Genomic DNA, 15251 nt, shown 5'->3' with positions numbered 1-15251 from the left:
ATGTGGATTCCAAGCATTAACTTTCCTTTAGGAATTCTGCACTGACAATGGTGACTGTACAAATTGCCCAGTCGGGCCTTATCCATGAGGTACTGCACACCTGTAATTTCTGTTCACTTCACTGGAGTTGAGAGAGGTGCTCAGGAGTCCCATCAATGCCTCAGTGTATTTAAGAGATCATCCTTATTATTCAGCTGGTCACAGCTGGCTGTACCTTAAAGTAACAGAAGTCTCACAGCATCTTGCCGAAACTGTTGAGGATGCTCAGTTTTACAATTCCAGTCTCAAATACTCTCACAAAGTCTCCCAGGACCAACCCACGTTCATCCAGCACAGAATGGGAACCAAACTATCACCCTGGGCACTTCCTACATTTTGAGGGCACTGCTATGTTTTCCAGGTTCCAGTACAGTAAGCAACTAGTACCAAACCAAACAACTAAACGCCACCAAATGGACTTCAGTGGCTGCAACAGCTACACCCTGTGATCAAGATTCTAATCCTGGACAGATATGAAGTGTAAGGTGATAAAGTAAATTTTCATTACTGAAAATGAATACTTTGGGAAATGGAAGGCAACCAATTTCTTTCTCATTATGTGTTCATTTCTTAATTTGCAAAGGATGAGTTTTGTCTTCTTTGTAAAACCTTGCTGAATATAACAGGATTTGCAGAGGTGTAAAGGAGGGCAAGATGTGTCCAATTATTTTAGGTTTTAAAATTAAAAAAGGAATTACTACTAGATTTCTGTAACCCTTCATTTTGCATAACCACCAGCTTATCACATGTTTTCTTTAAGAGAGTTTTTGTACTTTTGTTCTAAGAATAAGTACTCAGCATTGATTTACAGCCAGATGACTAGAAAAGAATCATTTTCATTCTGGAGGGAGATTCCAGACTTGTAAAGACAAGGAGTGTTAAAGAGAGGTACATTCAATTTAGCATAGCTTACCTTCAGTTTTCTTAAGAGCACTTACTCTTTTGTTTAGTTCAGGATGATAATAATGTCTCAGAAGATGCAGATCAGTTGTGATCAGAACCCCTGCTCCTTCCACACTCCTGACCTTAGGACAAATCTCAGATTTCACAGCACTGCCACTACCTAATGGGAGGGGAAAAAAAGACAGTTGGATGGAATAACTGGTAAAGGGGACAAAAGTGTGGCAATGACTTTAAAGAGATGGTATATTTTAAGCAAATATCCCCACCTGAAAACTTTTCTAATCAAGTTCTGAAGCTTTCCAAACATACTTAGCTTTGATTAAAATGAAAATGTTTTTGGCAAGAATACCAAAACCCTGATGATTATTTATGGCAATAACCTTTTACAGTACCTTAGAAGCACAAAGCGGCCTAAAATATTGAAAAAGGCAAACAATGCCATCCTAGAAGATCTAATGAGGAAATGCAATTCTAGTATGAATTCAATTTCTAGATTCGCCCTTAAAGAACATGCAGCAACTTAATCACTAAACATTATGCTATTATTAACCTTGTGAACTCTGAAAAGAAGAACATCACATTCCTTCTCCTTTCTTTTGTCATTGAGAGGCTTTATACCCTCCCAAGCTGCTACCAGTCCAACATTCAGATTCAGTTGATGTCCCTGTCCCTTATTTTATTTTCTATGCCTCAAGTCTCCTGTGTTGTCCTCCTAATCCTCTAGAGTCCACTTACATAGACAACATTGACTTCACCTCCTTCATCCAGCTGGAAAACAATTTTAGAGTTAGAAAAAGTGGAAGGGCCTTTTTTATCCAACCCCTTTGATATCAGGGATCTTGTCCAGAGAGAGCCCTAAATTACCCCCTATTCTGCTGGGGTAGGGTTGTTCAATTCATAGGTAAACACTATAAGCAAACTGGAGAAACCACAGAGGGAAGAGAGAGGGAGAAGAGGCAGGAACCCAGACGGGCCATTGTATACCAAGCTATCCCCACTGTGATGCTATAGCATATTTAAGGACTGCACACACCACCGTGGAGGATGAGAAAGCTGTCCTAGGCTGCACTCTAGCCAATGGTTCATTTGCTCACTTGTAAAATAGGTAATATGGGCTCAAAATTCCTCAAGCAAAGGAACAACCCAACAGTACAGGTGGAATTCCTTCTACCCTCTCTCTGACTTACTTGTTTAGGATCAGTTCTATGGTCAGGAGAGATCTCAGCCAGGCTAGCAATGCTCACTGCTCTGGTCCAGGGTGCTTTGCCCGCCACTCTATTAACAACTTATTCACTGTCTAGAAAAGGAAACCAGGAGACTTGTTCTAATACCGTTTGCTTACACTGTAGACATCCATGGTTATTTTGAAAAATCCATCTCACCCTCTCACACGTTGATGGAGTTCCTTACCCAGGCAGCCGGTGGGGACAATATGACATTTCTCTTTCCCGCATTTAGTGCAAAGAATTTTTCATTTTCTCTAACTACTTTACAAAGATGCCAAAAGTAAATAATTTGTGTTGGTTCCAATAACTCATAATAGCTTGGTAAGAAACTTATTTTAGATCTTTGAAGGGAAATGGTTACTTCTAGACCAAGAAAAATAATCTTGATACTAGGAATCATGAAGTTTGAATGACAAAACAATACTGATGGAGAAACAAATCACTGAGCAGCAATATGCCTCTTGGTTAGATACCTTTCAGTACAGGGTAGTACACCTTACCTCTAATACATACCGTCATGGAGAAAAGTCTTTGGCTGTTACCATAAAACAGGTAAAGCAGAGTGCATTATTATGACACAAATTGTACTTGCATCAAAATTATTAGAAAAAAGCTCTGTTATTTGATCTGACTCGCCTGTCTGGGTTATCTGAGTCTCCCTGTTCATGCCCTCCTATAGTTTCTCTTCCAATTCTCACTTTGATATCTTGTTCCAATTCCATTCACCTTTTCTGTTGAACCTGCAGTTAATTATCAGTAGCCACCTGTGGCACATCACCCCTCACTCTGTCTCCTGTTTTATCTTCATTTTCCTTATGCTGCACCTGCTATTCCTGTCCAGCCCCCTCTAGTTCCCTAGATTTCCGAGAACTGTGTCTATATTCCCCTCAGTGAACACCTAACTGTGTGCATTCTCAAGAAACAACAAACTGAGACATCCACTGAACTCCATCAAGCTTCCGCATCTGCTGCCTTTTTAGTAGTAAGCGCAAATACGACAGAAGAACAAAGCCTGGTGATGTTTTCTGAGACCTGGCATGTCCAGCTTTGTTTGGGCTATTATTTCAGATGTCCCAACAATACAAATGGCTGCAAAAATTCACAAATAAAAGCATGTGCTCTATCCTCCCAATTCATCTTCCAGGCTTCTTCCTTTCTCTAACACCCATTAATTTATTCCTTCATATCTCACCACTTTGAAATGCAAACATTACTTGTGATATCACCTGTCTTCATTCACCTCTTTAATACAGAGCAGTCAAGTAAATGGTGATCCACAAAGGAAGTAGAAGATGGGGCATATGAAACTAACAGCACCATCTGTACTATGTAGATCTTCATGTTGCATCAGCTGTAACAAGGGCACCTTTGTATTGTTTATGTGCCTATTTCCTCAAGGTTATCGATTCTTTCTGTAAAGCCCATATCTTCATCTATGCCTTGAATTGGGTGGCCTGGATTGAACATACTTTAGTATATACTCAAATAACAGTAGCACCCATTTCTACTATTAGTTGAAATTTAGAAGTGGTTATTGTAGTTCTGAATCGAGTTAGGCAGACAATACAAAAAGCAAGTACTCATCACTTTTTGTCAAAGGCAGGCAGATAAAAATCTAGCAATGCCTTGAACGGTTACCAGAGAACACAAGTATGAGATGTTTAATGTTTGGATTTGTTTTTTGAAGAAGAAAAGCTTATTCAGAAACAGTTTAAGAAGCAACACGGAGGAAATCAGATTGCCAGACAGGGTGACAATTCCTTCTTTTGTGTTTTGTTTCTACTGTTTCATTCGGTACTTTAAAAGCACTTTCCTGTAATTATACCTAGAGGAAGGATTCAAAAATTTATTACATATTTAAACTGTGAGTGTCAGGTCAACAATACATCAGGACCTGCAAGCAGAACTACAATGAGGATAAAATAAAATTTGTCTAAAGCCAAGAAAAGCTCCATGGAGGCCATGAGCTTCCATTTAGCATGATTCCCCATGTCCCCACAGTGACATGGCTCTTCAGGACTTGTTGAACAGAATTTGTCCACTTACAGGCTATACCTGTGTCTGTGTGATCCCAACATACATCTCCTCTACAGTCTTGTTCTTCCTTCTGCACCTGTCAGAGACTGCAGTGAGTAATTCAGGAAACTCACAGAGGCTCTGCAAGGGCTTTACTTCACAGGACTACAGTGGAAAACATTCTTCTGTAAATACTCTTGGCTCCCCAGACTGCTGACTCCCTCTGTCTTTTCCTGCCCACTCTATGTGCCTAGAACCCCTGCTCCACAACTACCAATACCTCTTTGAATAGGGGTAGAAGGAAAGAAACAATACCATCACAGTCGCTCATCAATACTCTCTCTCTCCACTTTCTTCATAGGATGTAAGTACTCCACATGGGGAACGCTCCACTAACCTGGGTGTAATATTAACTCTATGTCATTGGTTAGTTAAGGAAAATCTTATTTTAAATAAATAAATCCAATCTTTAACTTTTTTTTTCTGTTCTGTATAAATTTTGCACTATAGTCTAACTCAAAGTTGAACTAGAAAATAAAGAATTTATTACCTGCACCTTGTCTGAAACACTCTGTGTTCAGAAGAGAAACTTGTGGCAAAGGTGCTCACACTTTGCTTTCAAATTACCTGTTTCTTCTGCATGAAAACAGAAGAGAAGGAAAGCTGCACAACTGTAGAGAAATAAAGCACCAAATGCACCTCTCCTAACTGTTCAACGAAAAATGATTACATTCTGTGCAGTTAAAAAAGGAAAATCATGCAATTGGCACAGCTAGAAACGACAAAATTAATACATACAAATTTCTGATCTCTGCTACTGAAGCTTCTGTAGATGAACACTGCAATTTATACTGAATTACCTTAAATCCAGCCCTTTCTCTTTTTAGTGCACTATCCAGAAATTTGTAGAGACATTACTGGAGATACCAAAAACAAATTCAGAAATAGCCCAACAGGAGAACAGGATTTTATTTATTGCATGTGTCTTTAACCAGATAAAAAACAGCTGAAACCCATGCTGTTGCAGATACCTCTTTTGAGTCTCTTGTACCTAGTACAGCAAAGAGCTCAGATTTTCAGCAGGAGGATTGCATGCACACAGAGCAAATATGCTGATTGACATAAGTGCCAAAGAATGGTCTTATTTAATTGAGGTCTCGAAACAAAAAAAAAAAATCATTTCAACCTTCTGGACAGCACTGGCATCACCTTTTGAAACGCACACCCTGGGCTTGCTCTCCGCACAGTGACATGAAAGGCCCAGGCCTGCTTCTCATTATAACCAGCCTAGAAGTTCCAGACTAGACACTAGCTAGCCTGTCTCACCCTGAGCAGGACTTTGAAGGAAGAAATGACTGGAAAAAAAAAAAAAGCCTTCCAGAGGCAAGTCTTTCACTCTTAAATGTAGCAATTAGAGAGCCAGTGTCAAATCAAATTGAGAACAGACGCAAATATGCAGGATTTTGCTCACTTCAATCAGGTAAGCTGTTCTTTTGGGGGGTTTAGCCTGGTCGCTGATCTTCCAGACCAACTATGGCTTTTTGCTTCTGTACCTCTGCTTCCATATTACCATTTCTTCAGGGTCTGCACAACTGTTTTATTTTGTCAGAACATATCACATTCCCTTTAGTACATCTCTATTTGGATAGCAAGTTGCAGCTTAGCTCTCTCTTTTCTCTTTAACCATTCACACAGCACTGCTGGAGATAGCAATAACTCCTGCCATTCTACTAGACAAAAATAAAAGATTATACCTATATTTAGTTTAATTAATATTTGAAGTAGAAAAAGCAGAGAGTTGGTTTTCCTGCATCTGATGAGTGCTGTGCATGTGTCATAATTTTACAGTAGAGACAGCTTTTATGCCCCATGTGTTCTTCCACTTCCAAGGATTACAGCAGTTTAAACACAACAGGAAGCTTTATAGGGAAAAATAAATAAAATGACTAGCTACCATCTATGCATAGTAATTTACAGTTCCAAACAGCAACCCTAGCTACTGCTAGTAGCTCATAATTTGGAATAGATTACTAAAGTTCACCCTTTTACTTGTGAAGTGTTGTTTTTCAGGGAGTGCGGGGAATCAGAAGGCCAATATTTGTTACTGCGAAATGCATAAAAGACCATGCATACTTTTTACTATGCTACTGACATAACTGAATGTGCTAAACCGCTCCACACAGAGAGCTATTCCACTAACAAATGGTGGTAAAGCTCATGTCCAAAATTTCACTTACCAGAGGTCGCTAAGTGTGGCCACACAAAACTGGGTGTTAAAGCTGATGCTGCACAAATCCAGCCATGGATGTGGGGTAACCTGGGCTGGCTGCCAGGCACCCACCAGCCACTCTCCCACTGCCCTGCCTCAGCAGGAGAGGGGGAGAAAATGGGGTGGAAAAGCTCATGGGTCTGGATAGAGACAGCGTATTGGGCAAAATTGCCTCTCCCCTGGGTGCCGGCAGGGCTGTTTCTCCCCTTCTTCCTTTCTTTCTGCTGGCTGCCGGGCAGCGCTGTGCCCTCCTTTCTTCCCCAGGCTGTCCCTGAGGCGAGGCGCTGCCATCGTGGCTGCTGGGCCCAGCCGTGCCTTGCAGTGGGGCCGCTGGGGCCAGCATGGGGCAGCCCCGGCATCGCCCCACGCAGCAATAACGTGGGTGATGCTTAGGAGGGGATCGGGCAGGGGGCTTGGGCAGGGTACTACACAGCCTGGGGACACCGGTAACCCCATGGCTCGCCTGGACCGGTTTTAGTAGCGTGTCAGTAAGCAAAGTGCCTTCATTGGCTCGGCGGGCAACTAATACATAAATAGGGCAAGTATGAGGAGTTGTTATTACCATGTGTGGTATTTGTGTAAATCCTTCTTCGCTTGCAGGGATGGAAATTGCATGATAATTTTGATAAGTGGAAGTGCAATTGCAGTTGGTAGCTCATAATAGAACATCATCGTGAAATCTGTTTGCATTTTAAAGAGCTTCTAAACAAGTCATTATGAAAGCCAAACATGGTCTTGTTTTAGTAGTAAAGCGGGCTTTAGGTGAAAAGAAGATGATAGAAAGTTTTTGCTAATATCAGCACATTAGTCAAGAATATTTAGCTAACTTCAAATATTTCAGACTTTTGAAGTTTAAACGGATAACTATTGCAAGAAATTAGGCCTGTTTCTCAAACTGTTTTGCTATTAATTTATTTTCTCCCAAAGCAGTTGCAAATGTCATGTAGGATGTTTTAAATTGCTCCCCTTCAGATCAGATCTCTGGATTTGCATTTTGGTTGCTCTTAGCAGAGTATATTAGGAAAAAAGCTTGGAAGCATGCTTTCAACCTGCTAACAGTTTTTAGGCAGGACTAGTCAGAATTCAGATCAGTCATGCTCCAAAAGGATCACTTCGTAGCACAGACCCCGTAGGCACCTCAAATTTTGGTTTCCATATTCTCCAGGCCAGTGCAGGCAGTGCTCTGGCCATAAATGTAAAGCACAATTCATTGTCCATCTTGTGCCTTTATGCTTTATCAGACTCAAGAAAATATAAGTTCTTGTTCCTATATTTTCTGAAGGAGTTAATCCAGGATTCATTCTCAAAAGATAATTTATGGATAGGACTGTCGCAGATACCACAGTGATTGCCACCATATTAAAACAGGAGAAAGCAAGAACACTTGGAAAAAAAAAGAGTTTGTTGTTGTTGCTGTTGTTTGTTTGTTTACGTAAAAAGCCTATGATTAGAACATTTCTGTGGGAAAAGGATGACTTCTGGAATAAATTTCTCTCTTCACTTGCAGATGCAGACACATATTTCTTTCAAGAAAGAGACATGGATGTGAAGACTAGTGGTTATACATGTTGATGGCATACAACACGTCCTGTTGAGGATATTCTAACAAACAGAAGAGAATTCATCGTATCTTGTGCTGCAGAAAGTACAAAACAGAGCTTGATAGTGTAGCCTCAGGATTAGGATACTCATTTGGAAAGGAAAGTTTGTGGTAGAAATTCCTGCTCCAAGGACCAGCATTTTATTCAATGATTATATCATGTGATAGGAAAGATATGGATTGGATTGGAATTGGGTTTCCCCTCCTTTTCCTTACAGATTTTTCTGGAGCCATAACTCAGTTTTGACTGTGAATCAAGTCAAATTAGATTGGTATCCAACAGACCATGTCTGTACCTGACTAAAAGTTTAAACATTCTCAGGTTCAAGGAAGCAGTGAGGTCCCATTAGGAATACTAATGGGATCCTGGATCCCATAACTGCCTGCCACACTAGAGTATTTTAACACTAAAGTATTAAAAAATGTCATTTGTATGGCAAATATACATAAGATATACTTTCACGAGATCAATACAGGTAAAATATATGTTTTGAAAGATTGAAGGCTTCCTCAGATTTGCAATGTTAGCTCTAAGATCTGTGAAATCTCCTGATCTCCAAGGAAACAAAAAGATTTATTCTAAGCTTGCTCATTTCTAGTGTAGTTGGAGAATTTCAGAAGAAGGCCTAGCTTTAGCTGAACATATGGTCCAGTTACACAGATTATACCATAATGAAACGCAAATAGAAATGCTTGTGTGACACTTTTAAGAACAAACTGGCTTGAAAATTTTGAGTGCAGCATTTTTATTGATTGAAGGACACAATGAATTCTAGCATCCCTCTGCATTGCCAATGGATAATTATGATTATTACGAGGAGCATGCTTTGACTGAAAAGTTAAGCAAGCTTATTTTCTATAGCTCTGAAAGACTACTGCCCTCAAGAGGCCACATGCAGAAGCACAAGGCAGTTTTATATTACAATGTTCATTTTGCCTTTTTTTTTTTTAATTAATTAAAATGAACATGAATTATATCTTTCACCCCCTCCAATATAATTAAGAGGAGAAAGCAGCCCTAGAATACAGAAGTACTTCAAGTGGAATATGGTATTCATACAGCCAGGTGCATCCGTTTAAAGTCACCGAAAAAAAAGCTTGAACAACAGCTGGATGCAAAGAAAACCAACTCTCCTAAACTTACTGGCTGAACTCCACAGATCACTATTCACTATTGCAAGAACAGAAAAAAAAGTGACTTGTAAGAGGTGAAATTGCATGCGTACAATATTACCAGATTACAGACTGGAATGTGAATTCCCTTATTTCGAGGGGGGAAAAAAAATAAAAATCTATGTTAATTTTTTGAGGTCAAGTTTCCTCAAATGATTTCCACTGAATGAGCAGAACTGTTTAATATTTTAATTTGAATGTTTAAAGAGTGTGTCCCTACACAGTTTGCCATGCAGCATATTCCACATACAGCTTTATCCATTTTCTCACAGGCTGTTCTAGGAAGTCTATAATTATAGTAACCAAGTGCTTCATAAACCTTAATTTATCTTCACAATAACCCTTTGAGATTACTGTCAAAAGTACACACTGATTTAAATTACTAATAAGAAATGCTAACAGCCTTCTTTCTCAAAGCACTCTTTAAACAGAGTTTTTGATAGCATACTCACAAACTTAAAAAGCAAACTAAAATAAATGTCAAGACCAGAAACTGCACCCTACATTCCCTAATTCACTCCCACATGCATCAGACTGCAGGGTGGAAACCCTCACATCTGCCACACAAACCTGTGCCACTTGAGTAAATGGACTGCTTAAAGCTTTGAGATCAGGTTGATCTCCACAGCTGGAGAATAGGCATGGTTTTGGGCATCTTTCCTCTCTTCTTCATATCACAGCCATTTTGTCAAGCAATGCAATGGTGAATTGTTTTGTTATTGTTGTTTTTACTTTCCAGTCTTACTGGATGAGTGATGAGTGGCAGCTTTTTCTTTCCCATCATTTCCAAGCTTCATTCCTTACTCCTTCTATACAGCCTTTGCCTGTATTCAGTCCCACATCCTTTCCAAAGCTTTTCAGCCCAACATCCCCCTCATCCTGTGCGTCCTACCTAAGTGAAATCCAGTGAGCTTCTTTCTACTCTATATTCCCTGCATACCAAACCCGTCCCACTGAATGTGTTCGTCATCTGGTCGTATATCCTCACTGCCAGCCATCAGACCCCTGCTCTGCTTTTTAATCTAGGAGTCTCTTGGCATGTTGGTGGCTTATGGGAGCTCCTTGGAGCACCTCCTCCCAACTCCACAAAGCCTCTTGCCAGTCGCTTTCCCTAGCACCCAGTCCTGATACTTGAGGCTCTCTGTTGTACATTAAGAAAGTCATTTTCTCCTGCAAGTATAAGTCTTCTGGTATAAACTTTTCTGGAGATGTGAGAGAAAAGATTCATACAGGAAAAAGGAGAGGCAACACATATGGTTTCTGAACACACAATTGGTTTCTTCCTAAAACTAAAGCTAAGCAATAGAGATGATTAGGTGAATTCACACACTGCTTAAAATTAATTCCCCTCTGTTAGATATTCCTGGATGGATGTGGGAGATCCAGCTTTATTTAAGAAGAAGGATGCCCTTTAATTCAGTGTGCATATGGAAATCTCTCTTCAGTTTCCTCAGCAAAATCAAAGGCTACTAGAGGTGGACCCAGGTCTTTCAGGCTGACCAAAGATCTGTCTTCTATAACATTTATTTTCTTTATTACAGTCTTTCAGACCCATGTTTTGTTCTGCAGAGTCCTTTGACAGCAAGATCAGCTGTTCCTTCTCCAGCTCACCTCTGTACACCTGTACCTCCTGTCACTATTCCAGACTGGACTCCAGGGTCTCTTCTGTATTTTTCCAGTGACTATCCATATTCATTTTTTCTTGCTTTCCATATGAAAGTTAGGACAAATCAGCTTCCTACTCCCAGCAATCTCTTCATAAGATTTATTGCTGTTCAAAGCGTCACCATTAAAAACAAGCATGATAAGACTGCCATAGTCTGAAATTATGTATTGAAAGGCCAGGAACATATACTAGCAGAGTCATTTGTAACACAGTCTTTTTGATAGCACCACTATAGGAAGCTTACAGTAAAAGAGAATTGTACAAACATAAATTATGCAGACAACCTTGCCAAATCACCATGCTGTTTTACTCTTGTTCTTTCACCTGCATGGGAAATTTTGTTCACTTTCGAAATCTTATCCTAAGGCCTCCTGGGTAGAAGACAGAATATTCATGGCTCATCTCCTCCAGTAGGCAGGAGAGGAGTGAGCATGCTCAGTGAAGGCAAAACACTGAGATTAGTTTTCCAAGTCTATTAAACACAGAGTTTTTAAGCAAAGTATAACCTAAGCAAACTATGACAGACACAAACACCTTGATAACCATGCAAAATTTGCTTCTGAAAAGCACGTACGTATTGCAGCTTTTCAGTGAAGTAGCTGTGACAAATTATCCTAAGTAAAACAACTTATTTTAATCTTGCTGTCAAAAACAAACCAAAACCTCCAAAATGGAAGTGTTCAGAGTGAAAAAAAAAATCAATGTAATAGTTACAGTTTGGTAAAATTATACTGTTATTCCTCCCCACCCCCCATAGGCTATTGCAGACTTTACCACCTATGCCATCTGCAATAACCTTGCGTTTGACTATCACATCTGTGAATGTAGATGCATGACCCAGATCAATTATAGCTTGCTGGAGCCTGATACATAAACTTGCTGATTGAAACGTGTCCATTTCAGCTGGCAACGCTTGAAGCATTTACTTAATAAGCAGTATGAATCATACCGACAATTTATGCAATTCCCTTAAGCCCCCAGGAAGCAACCTCATGAAAGTTGAGTCAGGCAATGTATGTTATGTTGTACCAAGAAACCTTGATGAGGGATCTGGGCCTCTTTACGTGGGGTATCCTGAACAGCAGCAATGCCAAAAATGTATTCTGAATTTAAAAAAAATAAAATGAAAAAAAACCTGCAAAGCTCACAGACAGTTCATGACTTGAAGCAACCCCTAGCATTACTTTTCCCCTCCCTTCTGCATTTGCTACTATGTATACCATAAGGATTCACTTTATTTAATTTACTAGATAAGTAGCTAATTAGAAGCTGCTCTTCAGCCAACTGAGAAGAGGCTGAAACAGCTTTTACAGCTTGTTACATACACTTAGATGGGTCACAGAGGAAGGCACGCACTCGTTTCCAACTGGTTCCTTTCCATTTTCAGGGCTATGTTAATTCAATTTGCAGTGAAAGAAAATGAGGCACGTACAGAACATTACTCACTATTTTGTTCCTCTTATGGGTCATCTTTGGTATCAAGGACACTGAGAAGGACAAGGTAGTCTTCATATGACACTATTGTTTCATGGGCCATGGCACTATAAAAGCAGTAGTGTCTTCTAATTGATCACTGGTAGTACATCTTTCCAATTGCAGCAGTGAAAACAGGATTGATGACAGCAGGGATGATTTAAGTTAGCTCTTACTACAACTTACAGAAAAAAGGTCTCCAAGAAGTTATTTGAGGTGCAGAAGGCTGAACTTGATCAGACACTTTTGTTTTCTTGCTATTTGCTTTGACAGTTGTAGCTCAGATTTCTAGTTCATTGAGTTGCTCATTATCTATTTCTTTGCCTTTCTAACTTTTGTCATAAATACCTTTATGATTCAAAAATACTGAATTGGTTGAGACTTTTTCCATGTAAAAGAAGCATTTTCTTTTCCAAAACAAACATTCTCACAATCTCTCATACCACTTCTATAGAAAACTATATGTGAAACCAGCTGTTACTTTTGTGAGACAGATTAAACCTTCACATCTATCACTACACGTCTGAAATAGAAACAAACGTCCTTGTCTAACTGTGCTTTTGCTGGAGATGCAACAGCCTGATTATTGAAAAGGCAAGCGTTTTTTTCCTTAATATTAACCATACTTGCACAGCAAGGCAATTGCAGTTCATGGACTCAGTCCCTGAATGTGTCCTGACATGTCAAAATGAAATTCGGGTGCATGAACTTCCTTTTCACTCTTGTTCTTGTTCAAAACAACAAAATAAAACAAAACACCACCTGCATTATCATTAACAATTATGTAGAGAGGAAGGTAGGCCATATTGTAACTTGCGCCCCAGTCTGGATGATGGGGCTCAGAAACACAAGGCATGAAGAGCAGTGAACCTGCTGCGTGGGTGAGCACAACCACTGAGATTACCACTGCTGGCTTGCTATAAACTGAAATCCAAGTTACAGCTCAGTCACACAGCAGCACTGAGGCAGTCGAAATCCCCTTGCTGGGTGCTTTCTGTGAACAAGGTGCAGCCCGAGGTGCTCTGCTCAGTAACTCTTCCTTGTGACTTAGAATCAATTTTTGAGCTCTCAGCTGCTGTTTTTGCCCCACTAGTTGCTTCTCTCTTAGAAGCAATTGCGTTTCTTTTTGCTCTATCCCTTCCCTATTCCAGGACAGGTAGTTGAAGGCTGGGCAGAATTCCAAGCCAAATAATAAAATGACAAAAGAACCAGGTCTGAAGTACTTGAACCAACCATTCAATAGTAAGTTTTACTGGTAAGGCACAGGGTTTTCAGTATGCTGTTTTCCTTGGTCTCAGTTCACGTGTACTGGCTTATCATCTATACATTTCAAAATGTAATTTAGAAGTGAAATTCTTCCCTGTTCAGAGGTACCTAATTCTTTTAAAAAGAACCACCAAAATTATAATGGAGGACTTACTGGCAGAAAGAGAAGAGCTAATGAGGTTGTGCACAACATACACCTTTCCCCCTCATTCCCTGCTGTGGTTTGTCAGCTCCAGGTAATGTGGCTGAGCAGTCTCTTAGCTGGTCACTCCCAAACCTAAACTGCACTTGCATCCAGCACCAGTAAATAAACTTTTTCAAATAGCCTTGTGATGATCAGGACAGTTGCTTGAGTCTTGGGATTTGCTCATCTAAAATATCACTGGACATGGGAGGAACTACCTAAGAATCGAGTGAAATGCACGTGTGACCTTTCAGATTTTAACGCAGGGTTTTGTTTTTCCTCTCCCTCTTTTATGCTGTTTTATACTTCATTCATAACACACAAAGGAGTGACAAAGAACTGAATTGCATGTTATGATTTTAATTCCATTTAATTCAATCAAAGAATGGCTATTTTTTTATAACCTTTATGTCTTTTATTCATAGAATATCAATTATCTTCAAATTCTTCAAGTATTTAACAGATTATAGTGGTTCAATTGAACTTTCCAGATTTAATAAACGAAGTTATTTTCTTCTAAAAAATTACCCTGGGATGACCTAATGCTATAATTACATATAAAAGAGTAGAATACAAAATACTGTTAGAGTTTTAGTAATTCAGTTATGAAAGGAATGACAGATGCATTAAAAGCTACTTTAAAGACTCTTCAAAATTCTTTCACTTATGATTTAGGTATCCTGGCTTAGAGAAAATAACTCATCTTAACCACACGAGACTAAGATTCATATTTGGCTTATTTTGGGTGTTTTTTGTCTAAACCTGAAGTTGGAGCCAGTATTCCTAAAAGAAGTAAATGATGTTTTGAAAATTTCAGTGATGTGCAGAGACAGTGCATTATTTCATGCCTGCCTGGGGTATATGGTGTTTGTAGGCCCAATTTAACTCTACTGCTCATTTCAGAAAGGCTGAAAATCTAGAATTGAGAGGGAGAGAGTCAAAGGTAGTAGCCAAGACTAATGGCACACGTACACAGTGCCAGGGAGAGAGGGTGTTAAGCAGGGAAAAAGATGTACCAACATGGTTCCACCATGTGAGAGAAAGGACCGATATCCTTAGCTGGTAGGTGCAGTACACTGGTTTCCTCTAAGTGAAATCACCAGAGGGGAAACAAGTCATATCATACAGGAGTTTAAACATGCTATGTAGTTAAAAAGTTAACAAAAGATCTCCAGAGGGCCTATTCCCAGTTTTAAAAAGATGTGTCAGGGTTCACTGCAGAGAGCTCCACCTCGGAGATAAAAGACCGCAGCCTGTTTCCTGCAGGAGAGGGGAGCTGGTAAGTATTAACTGCCTTGGCCTCCAGATAGAGGAATATTATCTCGTACAATAGATAATAGAGCATATCCTTTCAAATTAAAGGCATAGACACAAACAACTCTGTACTGTTGTCTCCCAGTCCATAAACATAGCATCAATCAGCTTGAATTTCAACA

The 15251-nt window shown here is 39.7% G+C and overlaps 1 protein-coding gene across 1 annotated transcript in view; it reads right to left on the bottom strand.

The window, feature by feature from the left end:
• Positions 1 to 15251, bottom strand: part of CDH20 (cadherin 20) — a 341808-nt gene that overhangs the window by 287162 nt on the left and 39395 nt on the right. Inside the window, exon 2 of the mRNA XM_080579278.1 lies at positions 953 to 1102. The gene's annotated coding sequence lies outside the window, so the exon portion shown is untranslated. The remainder of the gene's footprint in view (positions 1 to 952; positions 1103 to 15251) is intronic.

This window comes from Anser brachyrhynchus (assembly GCF_964034855.1).
Source record: "Anser brachyrhynchus genome assembly, chromosome: 2".
NCBI lineage: Eukaryota > Metazoa > Chordata > Aves > Anseriformes > Anatidae > Anser > Anser brachyrhynchus.
The sequence above is the reverse complement of the archived record's forward strand: the minus strand, read 5'-3'. Positions and strand labels throughout refer to the sequence as shown.